At 49.0% G+C, this 25,395-nt stretch overlaps 1 protein-coding gene and 1 long non-coding RNA gene across 6 annotated transcripts in view; both read left to right on the top strand.

Annotated features, from left to right (window-relative positions):
* The window catches only part of LOC149358195 (plexin-B-like), a 333,650-nt gene that overhangs the window by 160,178 nt on the left and 148,077 nt on the right, over positions 1-25,395 (top strand). For 3 of the 5 annotated variants that reach the window (XM_089570254.1, XM_089570250.1, XM_089570251.1), the window contains exon 1: positions 10,088-10,565. The exons of the other annotated variants lie outside the window; for them this stretch is intronic. The gene's annotated coding sequence lies outside the window, so the exon portion shown is untranslated. Of the gene's footprint in view, positions 1-10,087; positions 10,566-25,395 lie in introns of those variants that run through there. 5 annotated transcript variants of the gene reach the window in all.
* Positions 867-5,296, top strand: LOC149358196 (uncharacterized). The gene is made up of 3 exons (XR_016288639.1): positions 867-1,483; positions 2,890-3,017; positions 4,911-5,296. It is a non-coding gene; the product is annotated as an uncharacterized LOC149358196 (long non-coding RNA).

Raw genomic sequence — 25,395 nt, 5'->3', positions numbered from 1 at the left:
ACTGAACACAGTATTCTTTTTTGGTACCAAGTGAGAAATGTGGTATGAAACTATCCTTAGGTTGGAATTAAATTGCACAATGTAAGGGAGAGCTCACTTGAGTTACTGATTCATAAATGTGACAGCATAATGGTGCGGAGGCAGCATTACCTGAATACCGGGCGTTTCAGCAATCACCTTCAAAAATTTTCAAAAATAGGCTTTTTGGGGTAAAAATATGGTTTGTGCTATCACCAGTGTTGGCGGACAACAGAAAGCCGGTAAATTGTCTTCAGTAAGCTGGTTTACTAATTTTTAATAAATCACTTTTTAATCAGTAGAGTTAGGCGCCTAGTTGCAATCAGAGATTTGTTGCTGGTCGTAATAGCCATATCAGATCTTAGAATTTGGAAAACGCGATTACCCTTGGGGCTGCGGCTCGACAAAATTTGGCTTTTTCGACTAGTTACATGCACTGGAGGGCTTGCTTTGCCTGCATGCTTTCGAAACCGAATGTATTTTCGCACGATGCAGCCAAATTTTGTCGAGCCACAGCAGCGAGTGTAATCGCGTTTTGGAAATTCTAAAAACTGATATGGCTACTACTAACGACCGGCTACAAATCTCTAATTGCAACGAATTGCCTATCTCTGATAGTTAAAAAGTTAGAAATTAGTTTACCAGCTTACTACCTAAGACAATTAACCGGCTTCCCGGTGTCCAGCGATACTGGTAATAATGTGCCGCAAAAGCCATATTTTTACCCCAAAAAGCCTATTTTTGAAAATTTTCGAGTCTTCCCTGAAAAACCTGATATTTATTACGATTGAAGATGTCAATCCAATTGGGGATTTTTACAGGTGTGGGTTATAAGGGGCCGGACACATTTGCTCACAAAGGGAGCATTCACACGTATGTACACGAGGGTAACTAAAGACTATTACAACAAAAAGGAGGCAAACGCATGAAATAAAATGGCATCATCTTGATTGGACCATAGAGTATAAGCATACAGGCTGTTGAAATGCCTCGTGAGACCAGTATTCAACACACCTATTGAGAAACCAATATACAGCATATGTACCTTGCGCCCGCGCCGCGGACTTGCTAACGCCGTTCAAATCGAGCGCGCAGGCTGGCAGGTCACGTGACAAGACGAACACATCCGGGCACCACGCGACCACGTGGGTCGTTCCGGCGTGCTGCCGTTTGTGCTCGCCGCTCGCTCGTTGGGGCATGTTTTGTGTTGTATTTATTTCAAAATCGCTGCTTCAAACTCGTGTTTGGTTTGACCTGTGATCGTAGCTTTTGGCACCGCTGGCAGTACAATTTCCAGCCCTTCGTGTGCTTCGTGAAAAAGCGACCGCGCCGGGAACCCTGCTGGCTTTTCGTCATGACAGCACGTTGGACTTCACCGATGGAAGCTGCTGCGTCTTTTATCTACCGGAACCGCCTTACAAAAGAAGAAAGCGGTTACTGGAAGGCGTCGAGTCTTCGTTTTCAGGTAAGACCTGTAATAATGCGCAGGAATGCGCGCAATTTGCCACCACGCAAATTAACCACCTAGCACTAAGGCGAGAAGAAACGGAAGAGATGAGGCGCTGCCGCCATTGTGCACGGTTATTTCTGCGGTGGCAAAATGCACTCTACATTGAGTCACTATAACTAGCTGGCCTGTCTGTCTTCACAGTGTATCCGTTGCGACGCGAACGCCGTGAAAATAAGCTAAAATCATTGTTCGACGTGGTTGTGCACTGCTGCCTGCACGCATGTTTTTCGTCGCTATCCGCTCGCAGCGGTTTGACGATAGTGCACGCAACTTGACCTGTTTAGCGTTGCATTATGTGCTGCGCGTACACGCGTCGATACAATTTCTTGAAGTGGCTTCGTAAGCTTTGAACACACCTATGCGAGACGATTAAACCTGCTGTCGAGCTCTAGGGGTATGCTGTGTTCGCTCTGCATTCGACGCAGCTAACCCATAGCTGCCCGCCTCGGTGGCCCATAGTGCGCGTCATTCGGTCTCTGGCGCTGCATACTGCGCTACGCGAGTACGCGTCAGGGCTCGGCATTTGATATACTCTGCTCGATACGACATCGAGTCGTGTTCGCTGCAGCGGACTGTGCGGCACCAGACTCGCCGCGGTGGCTCAGTGGTTGCGGCGCTCGGCTGCCGGACCCGATACGCGGGTTGGATACCGGCCGCGGCGGCCGAATTTTGATGGAGGCGAATTCTAGAGGCCTGTGTACTGTGCGATGTCAGGGCACGTTAAAGACCCCAGGTGGTCGAAATTTCCGGAGCCCTTCACTACGGCGTCCCTTATAGTTCGGGACGTTAAACCCCAATAAACCAAACCAAGCGATACGCGCTACTGGCCACTGTGGCGGGCGGTTAATCGCGTTGGAGTCAAAGGCAGACTGAATACGTCGTCCTCCAAGGCTGAACTGTCGGTGCAATCGCCTTGCAGTGGTGTCTTACAAGCTCAAAAAGCCACATCCAGTAACAGGCTGTATGAACGCGTATTCGCGTAAATAGAGGAGTGATGCGGCTTCCCCAATGAGAAAACTGCCTGTTCGATCATTAGTGTAGCCGTAAAGTGCTTTTAGTGGCAGGCGACCGTGAAGAAAAATCATTGTTAGATGTTGAAGAATAACCAGTCCAAAAATAGGCTCGAGCACTTTGCAGCCTTTTCTAACAGCCCTTTCAGATTAATTATTTCTGAAGAACCCTAAACAGTGCAGAGCTTATTGTGGATTCAAGTGTGAGCAAGGTAACTTTTGTCTGTTTAAACTTTGCTTTGTGTTTGTGTGAAACTGGCAGTACGAATTCTTACCCATTAACACAGTCATTGTGGGTACATCATCTTCCATAGATTGCACAGGTGAAATTCAAATTATGATGTTATGCAGGTGAAGTGCCTGCTGTCCAATGGTGAAGAGGTCTGAAAAGAGCTGTCACTGAAAAGGATGTCTCCGCTGTCCAACTGTGGGGCTGTCTTCCTTGTCTGTGCCCGTTCAACGTGTATTGCAGAACACATGTAAGTACTGAGTTTTCTAAAGTGCGTTTTTCTAGAACTCTGTGTTGAGATCAGTGTGTTGCACCAGTGTGCTTTGAACCAGTGTTGACGGCATATGTTGGCATTTGCCTTTGAAATAGTATATGTGTGTTTCTTCTCAATAAGGCGTCATCCAATACTGCAACTTTGATTCTGGATTTGAAGTGGCGGGCTACAGAGCAGCATTTTAAGGCGATATTACAGCAGGAGGACAGCCTTGTTATCCTTCTACTGTAATACCTGTGTCACATAGCACTCCTCCTAAACAGTTGTAGCCGTAGGATAACTTTCATTCTTCTACTGTAACGCCAGTGTCACATGACACTCCTCAGAGACCCATTGTAAGAGGCTGCGCAAAAGAAACCAGGATGAAAGGGAAGACACGTAGACCAAAGGACGAGCGCTGAAGTACCAACTGGTAGTTCAGCACTCGTCCAACTACCAGTTGGTAGTTCAGCGCTCGTCCTGTGGTATATGTGTCTTCCCTTTCATCCTGGTTTCTTTTGCGCTGCCTCTTACAATGATGCTTAACCGACTAGCCCACACAAAGTTATTGATCCTCAGAGACCTTTCCAGCGAAGGCATCTGATTTCACTTGAGGAGCAAAATATGAAAGGCATTAATAGTAATTTAACTGTAAACCTTAAGATTTTTGCCATTTCGGTGAGTATACTTGCTCTAATTCACATATATTTGTCTAGCAGATTGTAGCGACCTGGTTGACTCAGATTTTTGGCTTGCTACCTGATGGCATGGCTAAACAACTCGAAAAGAATAGGATATAAGACATGAATGCATGCTGCACTAACAACTGTTTACATTATCAGTTTCCCACATTATATGGGTTGCACTGTATATACTCAGAAATAGAAAGGAGCCAAGTACAAAGAAAAGCAAACCAAACAACAAAGAGGTAAAATGCGAAATGTTACCCTCTTTTTCTCATGCACTTAGCAGCAATGGTCATAGTGAAAAATAGCTAGCAATAAAGAAGCACTTGGCTTGTAACATGCGCACCTTTTTGGAAATACTAGAGTGTAGTGGTGCTTTTGCCATTCTAAGAAACTGGCTTGTCTGGCATGGCTCTGCATCTTGATGTGACTAATTGCATCATGTTTTGTTATGAAGGCTAGTGCGTTTTAGTGCTGGTTATTGCATTACTATTTCTACTTCCTCTGTCTACTAGTGAGTCGTCAGTGTGTGTTACACTTCCTTCTTTATCACATTTAAATTTTTTAGGTATTGCACATTTCAGTGTTGTGTCAAGGGCATGTGGAAAAGCTGGAATTACAGAATTGCTCTTAGCAAGCCCAGCCTCTTGTGTGATATACAGGCAGTGCTCCTACTGTTGCATACTATTTTTATTTTTGAATATTTGCTATTACACACACTAATCTGTGATTTTCATCAGCATGAAATCATTTTCCTAAATGATTTGTGCAGTTAACGTTATAAAAAGGCAAAGTACACAATTGCCGTTTTCACTTCTTTCTTACATCGGAACCTACTACTATTGCATGACACCATCATTGTGAGGGTGTAAGTTTTGTGTTTATTTTAAACAACTACATGATTTCTGACTTGCATGCTTCAACAGGCATGAAAGCATATTACCATATGACACTATGCAATCAACAAATGCAATTCGATCTTGGCCGCGCCGGTGTAATGTCGATGGAGGCAAAATCTAGAGGCCCGTGTACTCTGCGATGTATGTGCACATTAAAGAACCCGAGGTGGCCAAAATTTCTGGAGCCCTTCACTGCGGTGTTCCTCAAAGCCTGAGTCGCTTTGACGTTAAACCCGCAATTAACGCCTCATTCCTGGCTGTGACTATAGCATAGAAATTTTATTCCTGTGTTCTGTTTCCTGCAGGTGCATTCATTTATTGCTTCTAGATTGAAAAGTCTGTGTACAAACTCTGGACGGAATCCAGAAGGATGCAGTATTTCTGAAGCGGGCCACCACAACTGTGTGGTGAAGAGAAGCAGTGGTACAGCGCAGCTTCATTGGCAGCTGCTCAGGAGAAGGATATTGGAAGGCAAGGAAAAGGCTGTACAGAAGACACTCACGCAAGTAAAAATGGATGCACTCACAGGTGATTACTGGTTTTAGCTGGATTTAGCACAGAAGTATATATTCACTCCGTCAGTGTATTCGAGAATTGCAACTCAGGATTTGTTAGTGGTTTATTAGGAAGCACAAAACAAAGGGTAATAACAAATGTATGGGATGGAAGCTAGTGACCAATTCACTGTAGGTATGTCATCATGTGAAGGTTTGTATAGAAGAGGTTAATTGATGGGCATAGTTTGTAGCTCATGTGAGGGACAGTATAAATAGCTTAAATGGCGAGGTTCTGAGACCAATGGGGCAGTGCATGAGCAGAAAAACTAGCCAGGAGTTAACAAATTTTCATGAATGCTCAGCTGTCATGCTTTAGAAATAAGGCTGTTGGTATTTGGCAGCCATGTGCTGTGAAGCTCGGTATTTTAAAAGTGTTGAGGCCTAAGAGATCTGATTCAGTGTTGGCATTCATGGGTGCTGTCACATTAGCCATCCTCCTTTAATGCAAATAGCAGCATTTGCTAGTTGTCTTTGCAATGGGATCATTGTAGCAGTGTATATCATAATAAATATATAATTTTTCTCCCTTAATCTTCAGGCACTGTCGCTACACACAAATGGATTCAAGCTGCCATCAAGGCAATGAAAGATATTCGACTTTCTCGGAAAAGATGCACGCTATGACGCAAGGGGCCTCCAGTGCGACTCAGACTCATTCGCTGCTTTTGTCTACTAATAAAGCTAAGGTTGCTCTTAGGCAAATGTGAGCATTTTTTTTTGTTCTTTCAATACATACTTGCTCTTCGTGCTTCTCAAGAACATGAATCATGTAATACTTATTTGCATGCTGCTACGTACATACTACCGTGCTCAAATTTGAGAGACCCCTGTGAGTTCTTGCCGAATTTTACCAAACTGCATGTGGGCGCCGCCTGACGAAGCAATCCTGTTGTCGAGACCGATGCCCATATGCAATATGGCACGTTTCAGCATGCACTTGCATTGGTTTCTTAATTTTGCTCCCGATAGTATGTCCAAACATTGAGCATCACTATGAAGACATGTTAGGTAACAAATTTGTTTCTGGATGGTTCACCCTTCCTTTGACATCATCATCCCGGAATGCTACACCAACCGCACCAGGAAACAGTAAACCAAAGCACACCAGAGCTGGTATCAGCCGGCTGAGTCACACCAGATGAGAACACACTATGCCATGTCACAGAACTCATTTCTGAAAATCTGGTCTCGAAACACCAGGAAGGGTCATTCGCCAATTTTCTTTTGTGCGAGTGTATCGCAGTGTTGTGATTTTGAGATCACCACACGCACATAGCGGATGCACTATGTAGCTCGGAACACTGTGGCAAGGTAATAAACAACCAGTAAACTTTCGACTGGATGTATTTAGATCTTTTAATAAACAGTCAGTTAAATGTGAACTGCAGGTCAATTAAATAAAAATGCCAAGTAATAAACTGGCAATTAAATGTGAACTGCAGGTTTATAAACAGTCAGTTAAATATGTATTGCCAGTCAATAAAATCTCTATTTAGATCTATTGAGTTAAATTAATAAACTGCCAATTGGAATACGGTGGCCAATTTTAAATTGAAACTCAACACAAAAAAGTCTATAAACTGTCAATTAAACCACAAAAGAGTTCATAATAAACTGGCAATTAAATGTTAACTTAATATGAATTCAGTGCTAATTGACATGCAATTAAATGTGAACTGCAGGTATATAAACAGTCAGTTAAATATGTATTGCCAGTCAATAAAATCTCAATTTGGATCTATCGAGTTAAGTTAATAAACAGTCAATTGGAATACGGTGGCCAATTTTAAATTGAAACTCGACAAAAAAAGTCTATAAGCTCTCAATTAAACCACAATACAGTTTATTGCCGAGAGTCAATAAGTATTTAATTAAAACTGGGTAGAAATTTTTGTAAGGGTAGAAACTTTTTTTTTTTTTTAGGAACGAGGTAACAGGATAACGAGGCGAGGATCATGTCGAATGTGTCCGAATAGGCTTATGATCGCGTGCATACGGTGACTGTGTATGAGTGCTTGGAAGCGGAATCACTGCGGCGGACGAGGACGTAACTATTTACCACTCTGCAACGCAGTACCCGAGTCAAAGCACGCCGATGTACTTACTATGTGTGCGCACGTAAAAACATCACATTGTAAACTTTTTGCCTCCGAAGGCAGCCTGGAATTACCATAACCAGTGCTTTCGGCATTCAGGGACTCTTGCTGATAACGTATATGCATGCCGGGAAGAGAAACAAAGTGGCTTTTTTCTCCTAGGTAACTATATCACTTGGCTGCAGTGAGCCCTATTCGAAAAGCCATTCGAAAGTCGATACATCGCTTTAAACACAACAATCGCTCGAAAGGGGACTCTTCCCCGTGTGTCGGCACGTAAAATACATACACAATCTCTCTAAAGCTCTTCTGTGCGCCGATTACGAAAATACGCCCGTCCGTGAGCGTAAAGCACACAGAAAAAGCTACCAAGAAATACGAGGCCTGTTAAGTCAGATGGTCCAACTCTTCCACTACCGATAAGATAGCGCCCTCTACAGAGAATTGGAAGCCGGGTACCAGCAGACTCCATCCTTTACAACGTACGTGATCCCACTACTTGCGAGAACTTCAAACGTAGACTGGTTTCGTTCGAGCCGGCCGCTGTGTCTTAGTGGCTATGCTAAGGTGCATTCGACTCCCAGTCGGTAACAGCATATAGACGGAGGCGAAACACAAACAACGGCCAAAAGCGGGTGTATATGTGTTTGGCAATTAAAAACACGATAAATTTTACCACCTGCCAGTTTGCTATCGCTCATTAGGTAAACAAAACTCCTTCGCAATCGCGGGTAAGTTGGTGTTGGTTGCTTGAAGAATAGAAACCTAGTGCTGGAAGCTGCAGAGAAGGGAATCCATTAGACGTCAGAATCTGTTCTATGCATCTCTCCGTTCAATACAATGGCAAGCGTTGGAAGTTGGAACCCGAATCCAGTACCGACTCACCGGAGTCCTTTGACATTGGTCGTATGTAGGCCGGGTGTGGGGCCTCAACAGCTGGCGAGTGGCGGCCTCTTCACTGCGTCGGCAGGTTGCTACAAGTTTAAGCATAGTGGGCTTCGACGACCGATGCCTGCGTTCGTCCCTTCAGTTCTTCGGCGCGGATGCCCGCGCCCCTGCTGAGCGAAGCTAGCGGCCCACGGTCAAGTCTGATCACGCCACTGACAAGCCGATACTTGCCCACGGCGCTGGCTCCGACCCGCGTCAGTGGTGAGTGCCTCGAGCAGCTCTTCGAAGCACTTTTAGAAGTGAGCGTACCATTCACGCTGCAAAGTAAACTGATGTTAATAAACTGTTTAATTTTTCGTCCCTGCGTATAGTTTCATCTTGGTGGTCATCAAAACACCATTTGGACCTCGGGTTTTTAGCTAATCCTGATTTGATGTTGAGCACCCTTACAGCGCGATATAGTAGGTGTAGGTTGCCTTTAATGATGCAGTTGTGGCAAATTCGCTGAGTGGTATACACGGCCAGGACGTGCCTATAGTTATGATTTCCCTCGTAAACGTGCAGCTGTTTATCCTTACTGCTTTCGTCATATGATTACGTTTTCTTTGGTCTAATTACTTTGCAGGTATAACAAAAATGCAGGCGCTAATAAGGCTGTGAAATGATAACAGCGAGCAGCTTTACATCTCCGAAAAGCTACCAGCAATTGCAGACAGAGCCACGTTAGATCGACAGGCTGAAACCGATTTGTCAATTTCATTTATCTCACGCCGCGCCTTCCAAGTCGAAATGAATCAGATGTTTTAAAAACATATATTTATTATCCGCAAATTAAATATAAAAAGGATTAGTTTACAAGCCGGATTCTGAGCAGCTTCTGAAGTTATTCCAACGCGCGAGCACACACGAGAACACACACAAAAAAAACTATAGCACTAAATGGTAAAGGTATTCTATTTAGCTGCGCGATATACAGAATGTCAACAGGAAATTGCATTCAACATGAAATGAACTGTAATAGTTTTATTTGCGAACATTTCAAACCATTTCTAAAAGCAAAAGAAAAATCGAAAGCTGAAAGCAGTTCGCATTCGAATCCGCTCGAAGCGCCGTCTGTTTCGAGAAGGACAATATGATGCAGTACGTTCTTTTTCTCCTTCGTAGACTACGGAGAATTCTAGTTTTAAATTTTCTCAGGAATGCGCATCTCATATTTGTTCCATCACCGAGCGTCCGTTTACAGGTCAGTGAAGAGATAGCAAACAAAATGCAAGCCGTCGACGTTAAGGCTTCGCGTGTAGCCTTTCTGTACACACACACAGAAAAAAAAAATGCTGATATTTAAGCCTGCTCCCAAACGCTGCCGTTACTACCGATGCCCGCTCATAAACAACTGAAATAAAGTAAACATCGCGAGAAGCTCTCGCTACAGCTGACGACTGCGCCTTGCTGCTTTCTTCCGATTCGCGCAAACACGCAAAATCATTTTCCCGTCGAAACTAGTTTTCGAAGGGCCTTATTTTCCATTATGCCCCGACACGGCAGAAAATACACGGCGACCAACCCTGAACCATGAAGAGGAGGAGCTCTGCTTTTTATTCTTTCTCTCGAGGCAGCTCAATTGTTTCTCTCTTTATTCTTTCTCCAAGCATCGCGGGCCTCAGCCTCTGCCCATTCGCAAATAGAACACCAAAAGTGGAAAGCGAAGCGCCCTCCTGTTCGGAAGTAATGAGAAAGAGCGTACACATCAAAAAACGCTAAAACCCCCGCCCAGCTCTCCGCGCCCAACCGGAACCAATCCTAGGTATCGCCTAGGGACCCCAAAGAGCCAAGCTCCGTCGTCTGGGGAAACCGGTTTTGCCAAACAGGGAATCTGGGGAGGAGACGCCTAGGGAACACACCTCCTCTCCGACCGCTCCGCGCTCGGCAGATGCAGCGAGCCGGCAGCAGACCGCTGGCGTGCCCGTCAGTTCCTCGCCGGCGCCCGCCGTGTTCGGTCGGGTAGTTGCAGAGTTCCTGCGGGTGGACGTGTTCGTTTGGTAGACTGTGCGCGGCGCGTCTCCTTCGGTCGGACGGAGACACTTGGTGAAAAAATTGTGCACCCCTCCCCGGATTCTGCCCCACTCCCCGACTCGATACCTGTTGGATTCCCCGTGTTTTGTGCGCTCCTTCCTCACTTGGGGCGGATATTTTTCTGTCGGGATTTTCCGTGCTGTCGCCGCCGGTACGTGTTGCTTCTTGCGCGAAGTGGCTGTTGTGGTTCGTCGCTGAACGAACGGCACTGTGCAAACCTGCCCGGTCAGCGTTGCGACGACGAACAGCGAGTTCGTCGGTCGGTGTTGGTGATCTTGTGGCGGCGGCTGTCAAGAGCCGCGTGAATTCTACACAGAAGCGACCCGGATTTGAACCTTGTTCATCGGTGAGTACAGCGAACTGCTCAATACTTCGCGCGAGAGGTGCTCGCGGGCGCTTTATTTATTTTCTGCGGTCTCTGCCGCGCTTGTTTTGGGCACTGCGTGCTAAACAGTATCGCTTATACGTCGTCGTAAAACGATCGAGTAGGTATAGATAATTTGTTGCAAAAATTAATTGCTGAATTGTACGAATCCGGAAGGTGCTTGTAGTTCAGCTGCTAACGTTCCATGTATTGTCGACGTCCGTAGTGACTGCGCATTTCGCATCCTTGCTGTAAACTGTGCTGTAGGTTGCAAGTGAAAAAAGGAAACACACAAAAACCAGTCGGAGGCCTTTTCGACGCGGGAATTGAGCTTTTTGTTTGCAGGAAAACTTTTTCGGCTATGTGCGTTTATTTAGTCAGACTGGTACGCCAACGGGATTTGTTTTAGTCGCGTAGTTTCCGACTTTTTGGGAAAGCCCGCCGCGCGACCGGTTGCTTTCAAACAACGCGCGGTTTTGCGATTCAGATGAGGGGACGTACGCGGTGTAGGAATTCATGACGCTTCGTCGGTGTCGTGTTCTCGTGATTCAGCGCTGAGGTTCTTGCGGATGCAAATAACTCCCGCGAAACGATCATTCCGGCGTCTCAACACGGTGACGCGATCATGACACGACGGAGCTCATTCGGGGCTTCTAGTTTTCCTTTGTTTTTTCGCTCTTTGCTCGCCCTGGTTGCTGAGAAAATATTCCTCTCGCAAAAGGACCGGAATTAGTAGATTAACAAATCGAGACAGTAGCGCACAGCGATGGTGCTTTTGGATATCCATTTATTCGAGCGGGTTATAAGAATGGCATGGCGTGCAGAAAAAAAGAAAGAAAAATTTAACATGCTCGGCTCCGCTCTCAATGGGAACCTGTAGTGTGTGTTTTCTTTTTTCGAACAGAGAGCACAGTTCTTGTTCCAGCTACAGCTTGTGTCAGGACAATAGTCACTCTGTCTGACTGTCACAATTGTTCGCAGTTAAACTACAGTGAACCGGCATTCACTGTGTTCTAAGTCATATTCGTAGAGAATAATTCGTGATACTGTGATAGTAGTTCATTTGAATCGTATTAAGCGCTCTTATTTTGTGGCAGCGTTAAAACATATCGGTTGTGGTGCTGTCGTTTTATTTTATTCTCGGAGATTTTTTTCCTCGCTGCCAATAAATATAGTTTTTACCCGACAGTCTTTAAGCGTCGTTTTCTCGTGCCAGCATATGTGCAGGGAAGTTATCGTACTAAACACCACTAATCAAAATCTTGTACGTATATTGTACAAGTCTTACCAAGGACGGCCACATGGAAAGCTAGCAGCATTGGTGACACACTCGGGCCCCTCACATCATTCGACGGGTGTGTACTACTGTAAACCGCCGGTTTTTCGACTGTCAGGTCAGAGGAAGGGTCCGGAGCTGCGAGGAGAATTAAGCAACGCCAACGCAGAATTTGCCGGTTTCCTAATGCGCGGTCTGCAATATGCGCTGTCAGCTAGAACAAGTTTTCGGTGCGTGTTGATCAGCCTGCGATGGTGGAAATAATCCGGAGTCATCCTGGTGCATCCTCTTTGGTGCATGGTGTATCCACTTCTCAGTATTGTTTCTTGTGTGCGCGGAAAGGAAGACGTTAAAGGACCTCTTTCAAGGTTGGAGACTCGTGGATAATGGCAATTCGTAACCTATCCGATCGCGTGCAAGTGTTATTAAATGAGACTCATACTCGTTAACCCTACATCCGCTCTTTTTTTTTTGGTCTAACGGCTGAATTTGGAAGCTCAGAATTCATTCCAACTGAATGAATAACGGCGGTAGTTGACACGAAGCGATAGCAGTTCTCAGCGCCCAAAGCGTTTTCGAGTGGGTGTGTATGTTGTCAGGCCTGCGCTGCTGAAAACGCATTATTCAAGTTTGGCCTAGCGCGCCCACGCGCTTTTTTGCCTCGGGAAGTTTATCGCCAAAAGAGTAGAAGAAAGAAAGGCATGGAGTAATGCGGAAACGCGCTGGCGGTGACTCTTCGATCTGTCTGAGCTCTTCACTCGTCGAAGTTCTTGCATATATCCTGAGGGAACTCGCTGCTCGGCCCACTATTTTTGAACCGCGCACTTCACAACGGTTGGGGATCGGCGAGGAAACAGTCTCTCTTCGGATTCGTAAAACTGCCTGCAGGGCGAAGTCCTTTTCGCTTCCCGAAGTGGATGGTGTTTGTTATTCTGCGGGGGTGCCGAGCGCGGAAGTGGCTGCACAACAATGTTTCTTTTTCTCTTGTATTACATTTTGATGGGGACTTCATTCCCGTCGCGTGCGTGTTAACGAACGTTGGTGTGGAATACATTACAAACGCGCTGTGTTTATTGTTATTTTTTTTTTTGTAATGTTGACGCCTGTGATATTTTAATGCTAGCCAAAGCACCGCGTTTAACGTTGGCGATAGAACCCGTGTGTTAGGTGTAATACTGTTAAGTGCGTCACATTTATGTGGTGTGACTACGGTTTTCAAGTACTTCAGCCATCTGAAAAAGTGTATCACATGTTAGTCTTGTTCTGTAATCGCATCGATTATTTCACAGTCTGCTGCAAAGCTTGTACTAACCAGAATTGGTAACATGAAACCAAGTATTTTCTAGAGGACGGGAAGGAGTAGACTGAAAAAAAAAACAATGGGCTATATCCCCGGATACAAGCGCCCGCATCTACTCATCTATCCTATGTGATAGCCGCCGCGCATTTTGAAGTAGCGTGTCGATCTAGTAGGATTGCGTTTCCCAAACCGCAGGCCTTGTCCGGAAACGTCGTTAATCGAGATTTCGGTCGGCCGCTTAGACGCTCCGCGGCGGTGGTGTAAATCATTTCAGAGCGCCCCGCGGCGGTAGAAGTCGTGTCTGCACGCATAAGCCCCGCGCACATTATCATCATCGAAGTATTATAGATGCCCGTGCCGACAACGCTCTGCTATTTCCGCCCCGAGCGCCAGACGCGGACCACGGAGGATCCGGTCTCTCTCTATCGGGTCTTTCGCCTCGCCTGCCGTCGATGCTCTGTCCACTCCCTCCCTCGGGTGCTGGCTTCAGTGCTAGCCACGCACTGACGCCCTCCTGGCGCGCATATCTTGTCGCTTCCCCCCCATCCTTCCATGCGTCCCTGGCCCGAGAAGCGCGCGCGTAGTACAGCACGGGCCGTGCTGAAACTAATTCCGGTAATTTGTTCCTCGCGTTGAGAGTCGGCGCGTTTACGGCGCTGCGAGCAGCAGCGCGAGAGGCGTGAGTTCCGTGCGGCTCCGCTCGTGATGAGCGTTTACGGCGGCCGTGCGCTTTGCTTTCTTCTCATGCGGGCAGCGGCGATGAGGCCCCAGCAGCAATGGGAGAGATCCGTACCCGCGGCGGTCTCGGCCGTGGGGGGTTGCTCGCGCTGCGGCGCTAATGGCGGCCTGCCGCAAACCACCACCGACTGCGCGCTGCTGAGACTACGTTGCTGCTTCTTCGCTCTCTCTCTCCCTCTTTCTCTCAGGGTTCCCCCGTCATCTCCTCGGCCGAGGTCACGCAGAGCACGCGCTCTCCCCGCCTTTTCTGTCGATGTCTCTCTGTCTTTTCTCTGTGTGTCTGCGGTTTAGTCTGTTTTCATTCTCCTTTTCCTTAGCTTGGCCGTCGTCTCAGCCCCTCTGTGGCAGGGCCACTGCGATACTGCGTCCTTGGCGGCCGTTCGTTACGCGAGAGCTGCGCTTCCTGCTGCCGCTGTAGCTCAATGCGCTGAAGGGGAGTTGCGTTGGAAGGAAGGAGGACATCACGTCTTCGTGGCGGCGTGCGCTGAAAGCTAACTTTCTCGGTTCCTGTCTTTTATCCGTCCTGGGGTGTATGAACGCTGTGTTGAGGCGCGCGGTGACGATTAACACCTTCGATGGAGAGCAAACGTCGAAACATAACACGAATGAGAAGCGTGGAAAAAAATCTCCGACCTAGTGGTCTGTGGCATTAACCGCTGTAAAGAAAACTGTTTGTGCTCTGTAAAACGATAAAAAAACCATCATAGAAGTCTGTATAGGCGGAGTCCAACGTAATTGCGAGAATAAATTTTGCGTTTAGGAATACTGAGTGACTAACTAGTTTGCATCGACTTTGGGAGTGCTATCTCCATCGCGACGATTCCCGTAACGGCACTGGCCGTTGCCGTATTTTATCTACTGTAGCGGTGCCATTACAATAACGAATTCATGGTGTAAATTGACGCAATTTCGCGACCACCGCGTGGCTTCCTTGCGACAGTGTTAACGTTTTGGTGTGCAGCAGCTCTAACGCACCGTTATCGTCTGTGTACCACGCTCGAACGTTATATAGAGCGACAACTGCAGCGAGCTTTCGAGCTCATCATTCGTGATAATATGTGTCATGTTTCGGCAAGCACCGGGTAACAGTGTAGAACTGCAGCGCAAACACGAAATAACAGGCCCGTGAGTCCACGGAGCAGGGATGATTACGCGCTCCGAAAATGCATTTGGGCACAAATTGGTGTGTTCGGTGTCCGGAAACCGGCTCTCTTTGGCGCGTACGGTTATTTCAGCGCAGTCAGCGACTCCCTTGTTACCCTGGAGCGGGTCACCTCGCAGTCTTAGTGCCCTTCTTTTTGTTGCCGACTTGATGCGCGCACGCCGTTACTCTGGAGCCGCGCGATTAATAGGTTGCGCGCTGCCGTCGCGACACACGTTGTTATTACTGAGAGCGGACGCGCCATCAGCGATGCACGCGTAGTAAAAACAACACAAACTCTTCGCCGTTTAGGACAACGACAAGGTATGAGTGTCCGGTCGTACTTCGGGCTGGGCGGAAGAAAAACGCTTGTGTACGTGTGTCATTTGCGTCTGACCCCGTGATTTTTTTTTCCCCCGGGTTGCACGATTCATAGAGCCGACAGTCAGTCCTGTCACGGGGACGGCGCTTATCCGTCTTCTCACACACACACACACACACACACACACACACACACACACACACACACATACACACACACACACACACACACAGAGAGAGAGAGAGAGAGAGCAGGAAAGAAGCAAGAAAACTTTGCTCCTGGCAGGAACGGCGAAATGCGTAAATTCAACCCGCACGGGATGTCTGCATGGTATAGGAATCGGAGCTTGTCCGCGGTGCAGCCTTTGTCAGGAAACTTCGTTATAGTCATCGTAGTTTCGTTCATCAACCCAGCTGAGAGCCGCCTTTTGAAGGGGTATACCCGTGCAGTGGTAATAGCTGGCAGTCGTGACAGGAGGTATACAGTAGGGCAAATTATTTGCCGAACAATCTCGGGTCGCGATCGGGGCGCCATCTGCCGTATTATCCGCGGCAGTGATCGTGTGCGTGCGTGTGTGCGTCCGTCCTTATGCGCTGACCGCCGCCGCCGGGCACTGTTGCCGAGATTAATGACTGCCGTGCGCCGCTCGTTTTTCAAGCGGACGCCTGCTCTCGCACTTTTGCGCGCGTCTAGCGTGACTGGAGCGCTTCGCGACCGTCGTCGTCGTCTCAACGCTTTCTCCTTTTATTCCGCGCGCCCACTAAGCTTGACGTTTGGCGTTATCGCTTGGTCTCGCTGAAGAGTTCGCGAGCCCCTCCGTCCGCGCTTTCGCCGAGCAGCGCCAGCCTTTGGTGTAGTGACGAAGGGAATTCTTTTTCGACCCCCCCCCCCCCCCCCCCCCCCTCCCGCGACATCCGCTGTCCGTGGAGAGAGAGCGCCTTGGCTAATTTTCTCGCGTAATTTGTTTCCTTTGATGTGTGCGCGCGCGTCGCCTCTAATATAAGGCCCTTTATTTTGATTGTTTCGTATATGCCAGTCAAGAATTAAAGCGGTGTTCTTGGTGTTGCTTTAGCATGCGGTATTACTCAGTTGTACTCGTTTTTTTTTTTTCCTCCATGGCCTCGTGTATAGTATTCTGCGGAACTCTTTGTGCCTGAGGCTGGCCTTTTCCCTTCGTTGTCTTTTTTATTTGTTTATTTCTTTCTTGCTGCGGGGTCTGTGAAAAAGTTCTCCCATTATCTTCGCATTATGAAAATCCGGCCAGCCCCGGCCTGTGCCCTCTTCTTTTGTTTGTTTTATGTCTTCGTGGCCTTCTCCGCGCTAGGCAGTCTTTCTGTTTCTCATGATCGTAATCTGACAACGAAACTTGTTATGCGGCTTTCTTGAAATAATGTTACGCGTGTTCTCAATTTTTTTTTTCGCTTTGACTGTTCTCTCTTCCTCTTAATTAGTCTGCCTGCAATTCAGGATTTGACGCACACATTTGTCTTCATTCCCTGCTGACGCTTCCTCGCGAACTTCGTGATGCGAGTCGGGAGCTTGGTTTTTTGTGCATATGTGTAGTCCTAGTATATGGCCGGAAAAGAGGGAACATTCTGAAATCCGCACTACAGCCGCCTGAAACTAATGCCCGAACTGTGCTGCAATATTTTCTAGGAACTGTACTGGGACACCTGGTCGCGTTTCGAAATCGTAACGCGCTCACTGGAGTCCCACTCACTGAAAACCGTATAGCGTGACCCCGAAGCTGACGCAACCAGTGCTTGGTAGTCTTTTTTCACGTATTGTTTTTTTTTCTTCTGGCTACTGTCAGTGAAGAGCAAAATCCAGCTTAGCTGGGAAAAACCGCTGCGCACGGTGGCATTGCGAACATCTGCTTTGCGGTGCAGCCCAACGCACGGACACGCGCGGCCCGATGGAAACTGTAGTGATGCAGTGCCCTTGCTTCGCGAAATATTTCGAAAGGGCGCTCGCTTGCGCAAATCTGAACGGCGAGGTGAAGGATGACACAATAGAGGAGGAACTGCAGTGCGCGAGTGCGTCTGTAGGTACGTATGTATGCATACAAGCAAGTGAAGAAGAAGAAAAATGAGAAACCGGGGTCCCCGTCTTGGTAACAGTGCATTAGAAGAGCAGTGCAGCAGGGAACACAAAGCTAACGGAAGCACTGTAAAGACAGCAATCCGTTACGAGAATGGGAGTGTTTCGTTACCGGCTGGCGTATAGTCAGAGCATGCTAGGGTGCGCCAGGCTACTTCAGTTCGTCATTTTATTATGCCCGAGGCAGACAAAAGAACAGATAATGAAAGGAAATGTGCGTGCAAATCCGGTATATTCTGCTCTTTGTCGAGCCATTGCTTGTCCACTGTTCACTCGAACCCGATTAGAACTAAATTTCGTGGAAGAGGGCCAGCCGGCGACGTTTACAATATTCTTTTCCCCCCTCGTTCTCCTTGGCATGGCCTTGGAAGCGAAAGCGCGAGAGCTTGAAAGGCACGTTCGATACAAGTTCGTACTCTCTTTTCAATATAATTGCCGGCCGAATTTCGCTGTTCCAGTTTTAGTTTCTCTCGCGCGACAGGGATCGCTCGCGCGCTACGAGATCGCGCTTCCTTCGTTCAACTGCAAGGAGTTGAGGCGAAGAATGAGGCAAAACGTGTTTAACAGACCTAGAATGAGGTTGTGTTCGCACCAGTTTGTATGCGCGATGAGTTTCGAAAGCAGCAGGAATAGGGGGGGGGGGGGGGGGGGGGGAAGTGAGGTACCGCTCGTTCTGTTTGTCTCGGAGCTTTTATGACACCAGTCGTGAGGAAAACTAGGAAAAAAGGACACGCTGAGAAGTTTCGCTGCGTTTGCCGAGTGATCGCCGATGAAGAAATAATAGAAAATGAGTGAAAAAGAACGTCCGCGCATTCACGTATCTCGTTGGCCGTCTGCAGCTGTAAACGTGCGGAGAGGCCGCCGCGGCGGTGGTTTTCCTCGGCCGACCTTTTGCTCTACTCCATGATCGAGGAAGAGGGAGCTGAATCCGTGGGCCCCGCGGCCATAGACGTCTCGTACGAATCGTCGACGGCGGGCCAAGGCGTTGACCTCGGCGGCCCCACCACGAGCGAACGAATCGCCGCAGCGGTCTTCGCACGAGCCGGGTGGATGGAGGGGGAGGGTTGGGCAAGAGAGGAGGGGATGAAAATGGAGGGCATAGAAGGAGCGCAGCGGTCCGATAAGCCGAGAAGGGAATTCGTTCCCTCGCCCACTGAAGGCTCTCGCTTCTGCGCTTCTTCTGCAGCTTCCCTACGCCGCCGCTGGGGTCTCTCCCCTTGGTTGCTTTGGCGACGGTCTCGTTCTACTCGTCTCGATACTGCTCGGGTGTAGTGTACTACGTTCTGTTAGCATGTTTTTCTGCTTGCTTCAGTCTGCTCGCCGAGTCCGCGGCGGCGGCTCGTCGCTGGTGCGAGGACCGAGGTCGTCACATCGCTCGACACTTCTCTTTTACGCGGGCCGGGCCCCGGCGGAAGTCGTTCATCAATCGCTGCTGTTTCGCCGCGTCGCCCGTCCTGCTAGCTGGCTTCTTTTGCTGTTCCACTGGATCTCGGCCAGTGGAGGCGTTGTCCGTTACGGGGCGGCGGCGTGACTTGTCTTTGCCCGTTGCATCGCTTCGCAATTCCAGATTGCGCGAAGGCGGCGGAGGGGCAGGCCTGCTAGCGTTTTAGGAGTCGCCGCACGTGGGTACGAGCTTGGATGTGTCGAACGTCGTCATTGCCAGCGCCGCGCCTACGCGTCTGGGAGTCCGCATCCCGGCAACTCTTCATAGAGGTGGCGTTACTTTTGCGGCATAGTGACCGCGCACTGACGACCACCGCGACAGCGGAGTTGGTCGTAGACTTCGTTTTGGTCAGACAGTGCAAGGTGAACGACAGTTAACGTGCACATCTGGTGTTTTGTTGAATGCCTTCCGTTCGTAGCTTTCCGACTTCTGTTTTTTGTGGGCAAATGAAGAAAAATGCTTTAGCACGAAGTGTGACAACGCCCTGTCTTCTTCCGTTCGCGTATAGCCATACGACAGCGCACTGCTATCGAGCAAGACATTCGCTTATTCCAGCGGGCCTGAAAGCCGTCTGACGCCTTACCGGACGTGGTGTATCCAAGCGTCCCCGTTTTCTAAAGAAAGCGAAACTGTTCTGAGTGGCGGCATTGTTTCGTGCTGCGCCTCTCACTCTCCCTTTTTTCTCCTCTCGCCGCATCCAGCGCTCACCTTTGGCGAGTCCTATCGAGTCTCAGAGCATCCTCAGGCAGCCTCACCGAACCTTGATTTTCGGTCGGTCGCGGCCGCTAATTCCGCGAAGACAAGACGCGCGAGCAGCATCGCTGTTCCTTTCCGGACCAGCAGATTGGAACGGCTCGTCGGAGCACACCTTTTCCCCTGAAAAGCCCGCGTTTGCCGCCCCCTCATCTTTACCGCTGCATCGCAGAGTTCCGCCAGGCGGCGCCAGCAGTCTTTCGTTTACTCCCTACGAGGTGCGCTTTTTTTTTTTGCTGATCAGGGCGCTCGGAAACGAACGTGCGAGTTGGGTGGGAGCAAGGTGGGATAGTACTGGGAAGGTTGTTTTACACCGGCCGCCGCCACCTTTTTTTTTCTTTTTTCATGCTTTCCTAAGAGATCTATAATGGTTCCAGCCCTACTGACGACGATAGACGGGAAAAGAAATCTGAAACGGAAAGCTTGAAAGTGTCCCATCCGCTGCCACCACAAACCTCCATCAAGCAGCGATTGGACGAACGAAAGTCGGAGCGAAACGAAAAGCTTCGCTCGAAAGCGAAAACAACAGGAGCGGAGCGAGCCAGCGGGCTAGAAAAAGAATAAGCGAGACGAACGAAGAACCCCCGCCGCTGCTGCTGCTGCCGTATCGGTTCCGGTAGGCAGATTTCCGAATCTTTCCTCTCCATCCCACTCTTCTTTTTCTATCCCACCGCCGTTGGAGCTGCTTTGCCGCGCACGGTCCGGCGAACCGGCGGCAGTGTGTTGCGTATGTGAGCTATGTACTGTTGCTGTTTCTTCTACTAGTAGTGCTAGATGTACTGTGGTACGCTCGGGGATCGCTCGGTTTGCCGCGCGCCACCAGAGGGCAGGGAGAGATGCTGGGGAGGATGAGGAGGAAGCGTCGACTCCCTTTCAAAGCGAGACGCCCGGACCGACGAGACACAAAAGATTCGAACGCGGCGACCAATCGAAATGCCCCCCTTTCCCGGCTCCCCCTCCTCCATTCTTCTCTTTCATTCCGTCTATCTACACCGGAGCTCGCCTTGAGCAGAACATAGATGGGAAGGATCGAAGCGTACACGCATGTGTGTATCCGCGCACCTTTCTTTTGTGATAACGAGGGCCAACCGCGCTCGCGTATGTTTCGTTCTTTTTTTCTTCCCTCTCTTTAATTTGAGGATACATTATTTTTCCGTCCCCTTTTCCTTTCTCAGGTGAAAAATCGAAGGCCTTTGGCAAGAAACAAAAGGGTGTAAAAGAGCGGCAGGGAGTTTCGTAGGGAAGAAGACGAGGATGTTGCCAAATGTAAACGAGGGGATGTTGCGCTCAGTCCGGAGCTATGGCAGACTTCAGAAAGGAAAAACGATTTTCTTGGGTAAAAAGAAAAATGATGAGCAGAAGCGGCGAAGAGCATCGAGTTTTTTTTTTTTTTTGCTTCCCTTTTTTTTATGGTGCCTGGCTCGTGTTCGTTTTGTGGCGGAAATTTGGCTCAGCAGGCAGGACGTTGCCTATTACTTTCTTGACCGCAGTTGCTCTTTTGAATCGGTCTTTTGATAGTACCTATACACCTTTCAAAATACAAAAAAAAAAACGAAAAACTTCGGACATGTCCCTGCAAATCTTGTTCCCCAATAATTAGTCTTCGATCGCCACGTGTCCGCCCTCCCCCCTCCCCCAGCCCCAATAGCGTTCGATGCGTCCGGCCAAACGCTGGGCAATATATTCGCAGACAAGTTTTTTTTTTTTTTTTCCTGCCTGCGCGTACATCGCACCGTATTCTCCGACCCTCTGGAAATTCCAATTTCCTGAGCGGCCGTTATTTTTTATTGCTAAAAGTTCGTTACTAGACAAATGCAAAAAAAAAAAAGGAAGGTACTAAAGAAGTAACTCACGGTATACCAGCCTTTCGCGTTCGGTGCGCGGTCTTTCCCTTTCACCGAGACCTTATTTTCCTGCTCGGTCAGCGATTTTGCGGCGCCGTACGGGAGCGCATGCCGCGTGGGCAGGTAATATCGGTTCGCTGTTCTCTCTCTCTTCGTTCTCTTCCGCCGTTGAACTTGTGCGAGATTTTTTTTTTTGTTTGTTTCCACGAGCGGCACGGGCGTCCTTGATTTTATGGGCGCGTTGTACCGTAATTTTTTCCCATAATCCCCTTCCACCAGACTCCAGATTTGTGCTTAAAATAGCTTTTAGCAAAACCGCCGTTTAAGTATCTGCCGTTCGCGTTCATTTTCCGCTTAGTTTCGTCTTCCTCGTCAGTCGTACGCTGCGGACACCAGCGGAGGCGCGATTAATTTTTCTGTGAACTGAGATTCGCTTATTCATGGCGTTAGAACCGGTCGTGGTTGCTTTAAGGGAGTAATTACTCAACGGCATCCACCCAAACGCAGCCGTACGGCTACAGAGGAAAGCTGCACAGGTTTCTCATAAACTTCTCAGTTTGAGAAGAATTCGTCCTGGTGCAGGGTTCGAACCCGAGACCAACGTTTCACAGGAGCAGTCGCTTTACCACTGACCTGGCCGGGACGGCTGGCTTATGGTAAGGCGAGAGCGAATTGATCAGTAAATTGAAGTGGGAACAATGTTGGTCAGATGTTTTAGGGGAAAGCTTATTATGGCGTTCGGCTTCTCAGTAGGAGAGAGAAAGAGAGAGAGAGGGATAAGTCCACGGTGTTGTTGCGACATCCCCTGTGCCGAAAACAGTTTCACGCCGGTGACGATCTTATAGGCATTAATTTACCGACTGCTGACAGCGAAGATTTAATTGCAGCTATAACGTGCCCGCACTGTGACGAATCTTTGCGGCGCGACACAGTTGTTTTCTGAGCACCGCCAAGCAAAAATAAATAAATACGCAGAGAGAGAGAGAGAAGAGAAAGAAACAGGTAAAGAAAGAAAGAAGGAACTCAGTCGTCCCATCTATGCCGCCGCCTTCGTGACGGAGCACTGTTAGGGAGAAGTGCTCGCCGAAGACCACCGGGCGCAATTAAGCGACGCCGTTTCCATCAGGAAACCTCGCGTGTCCGTTCGCCGCCTCTCAACGCCAGAGGGCGACCCTAAACACCCGCCTCCCGGCACTTTACCGAGAGAGCCCCCCACCATCTTCATTTTGCAAGGGCTCCTTTTTCTCCGTTTTGTTTTTCGAGCACTAGTTTACCACTTCCTCTCCTCTCTCCCTCTCTCTCCCACTCTCTTGTCTGGTCGTACGTAGATCTCGTCGCATTGCCTCTTTCCCGGTTGCGAGCCAGAAACCGACGGCCCGGTTTGGCTTAGCGTGGCCCCGCTCGCTCAGGTAATTCTCGGCCGTGGTGTGAGTAATCGCTGCCGTGGCAGGCCGGTAATGCCCTTGCCGCCCGCAGGATTGCTCCGCTCCCCACCCCCCCCCCCCCCCCCCCCCCCCCCCCCCCCCCCCCCCCCCGACCTCTCTCTTTTCACTACACTCACCCTCCCCTCTTCCCGCTTTCACGGAAATAATGGCGGACCCACGAAGTTGAACGCTTCTTTCTCACCTCATTTTTGTTGTTGTTGTTGTTCTCTCCTCTACGTTCATCCATTTCGCTTTTAGGAACATGCTCAAAACGACGTTCCCTGCCCGCAAGGTTTCAGAGCTGGCTACTCTTTCTCCAACTGCATCGCTTAGTTTTGTTTTGTGTGCTTTTTTTTTCTTATTACTAATACCGCATCCCACGCTTCCTGAGGTCCGACTGCGGTTTAAAATGAGTACGACGTACAGCGGAAACGAACCGGTTCGCCTGCTTCGTGCAGAGGGACGTTTATTTGGACGCACTCGATCATGTTGGCAGTTCATATTTACGACGAGTGACCTACACTCCGTCACTCCGATTCTTGTGCGTAAGCGCTGTCAAAAGCTGGAGCTCCATCCGCGCCTCGTTTCAATGTAAAGTGAAGGGCGGCACAGTGACAACAGTGTATCACTCCGTTCCCATGCGTTTCGTGTTGTTTTTGGCGCGTGAACATTTCCTTCTCCGTGAAAGAGTCGCCCGGTCTTTATTTTTTTTGTTTTCACTCCACGTTTTTACGTAAGGAATGGCAGGTTCATCTTCATTGCCATTGTCGGGCTACCTAATCATTAATTTGGTTATAGCGTATACGAAAAAGTATGCGGCGCTGTAAGGCCTTGCTGATTGAGCGGAGCGCACGGAGCCATTGGGAGGTGGAGGGAAGGTTATGTCTAGGTCCTATCGGTTGCCATCACTTCAGGTATCGAAGAATCGGGGAACGGACAAGAAAGTGACGCGACACAGGCTTTACGAGGGTTACAAGTCCAGATGAAGCGTTGAACACGACAATGGGCCCGTCCACATTAAGTTTATAGCGACTTTTTGGAATAACGGGGCCCTATCAATCACGGGGATTCGGGTACAGCTGGGGACCAGTGTGCCCCAGAGCGCACTGGCTCCGTTGGTTTTAAAGCCCCCCATGCCGAAAAAAAGTTAAGTGATGCAATAACATCACACAGGCTTCGTCATAGAAATGTCGCGCAATTGGGTATGACATCTGTATGACAAATGCATGATCTTGCAAAAATGAATGACATTTGTATGACAATTTTTTATGGTTTGTATGATAACTGTATGACAAAATGTATGGGTTTATTGCATCATACAACTTTATTCCAGCGTTTTCTGTAGCGGCAGGAATACAAAAGGACACGCAACTAGTTGAAAGGGATGAACGTAAACAACTTGAACATCAAAGAGTATGTGTTGCAGAGGCTGCGTCTAAAGAGTGCGGAGCAAATTTTCGAGACGACATTGGTCGAGCTTGTATGTAAGTTTTGTCAGCAACTCGCCGGGCGGGTATTAGACGAGCGGCGGATCTCCGTAGTAGCGCACACGCGCGCATACGTTAGCCTACAGAGACAAGCTCTTGCGTTGGCTTCAGTTCGCATCGCATAGACAACAGACTCTTCCGATACGTGCCCTCGCAGACCCGAGATCGTCGATTAAGTCGCGAGAAGTAGATACTCGCACCTTATACACTAGATACACCACCGCTGTGTGCGCGGCGTGTATATATAGTCTACTACTATATCTCCGGCAACTCGAGCAGGCTGTTACGCAGCTTAATTGCATCGGCCGTGTCTCCTCCTCAACCCGCGTGTGTATCTATCTATATGCGTAGAGGAGCACTCGTTTCCCTCTCTCTGCTCGTCGCGTCGTGCTCTTGGCTTTACGCTTATGCTCATCTCTCTCTCTCTCTCGCCAGATGCGTTAATTGCACTTCGGCACTCGCGCTGCGAAATTTATCCCTTTCGCGGAACCCGCGGGCGCTGGCTCGCTCGGACGCCTGGCATGTTCATGCGGCGCGTGTATACGGGAGAGGATGGGACGTGTCCGGCTCCGAAGAGAGAGGAAGAGGGGGTGGGGAGTGCAACCCCCGTTCCCCTAATGGACGTCGTCGCGAGATTAATTCCTTTTCCCCGAGATCGCGAGCGCGCAGCTCGCCGACGAAGGAAGGAGGCTGCGGGGATCACGCGATGACGATGCAGCTGCCGCTAAGCTGCCCGAGTTATGTCGCCGGGGTAATGCTATCGCGTGTTTGCATGCCGCCGCCGGCGTCCGGACTCATTTGTGGATGGGCGAGGGAGCGACACTTGACAACTTCGCTTTTATCGCTGCCGCTCTGTCGCCGCCAGTTCGGGTTTGCAAACATTCGCGGTGGCGATCGACCGCTCGGCTTTCAGTCTTGTGTAGCTCGCTTCGCTTTTGATGGCTGCTACCGCAGTAAAATTGGAAAGTGCGTGTTTTTGAGAG

The sequence above is a fragment of the Amblyomma mixtum genome, chromosome 2 (assembly GCF_055824585.1).
Source record: "Amblyomma mixtum isolate Tamu chromosome 2, ASM5582458v1, whole genome shotgun sequence".
Lineage (NCBI taxonomy): Eukaryota > Metazoa > Arthropoda > Arachnida > Ixodida > Ixodidae > Amblyomma > Amblyomma mixtum.
Note: the sequence above shows the minus strand (reverse complement) of the source record. Positions and strands in the feature narration are given on the sequence as shown.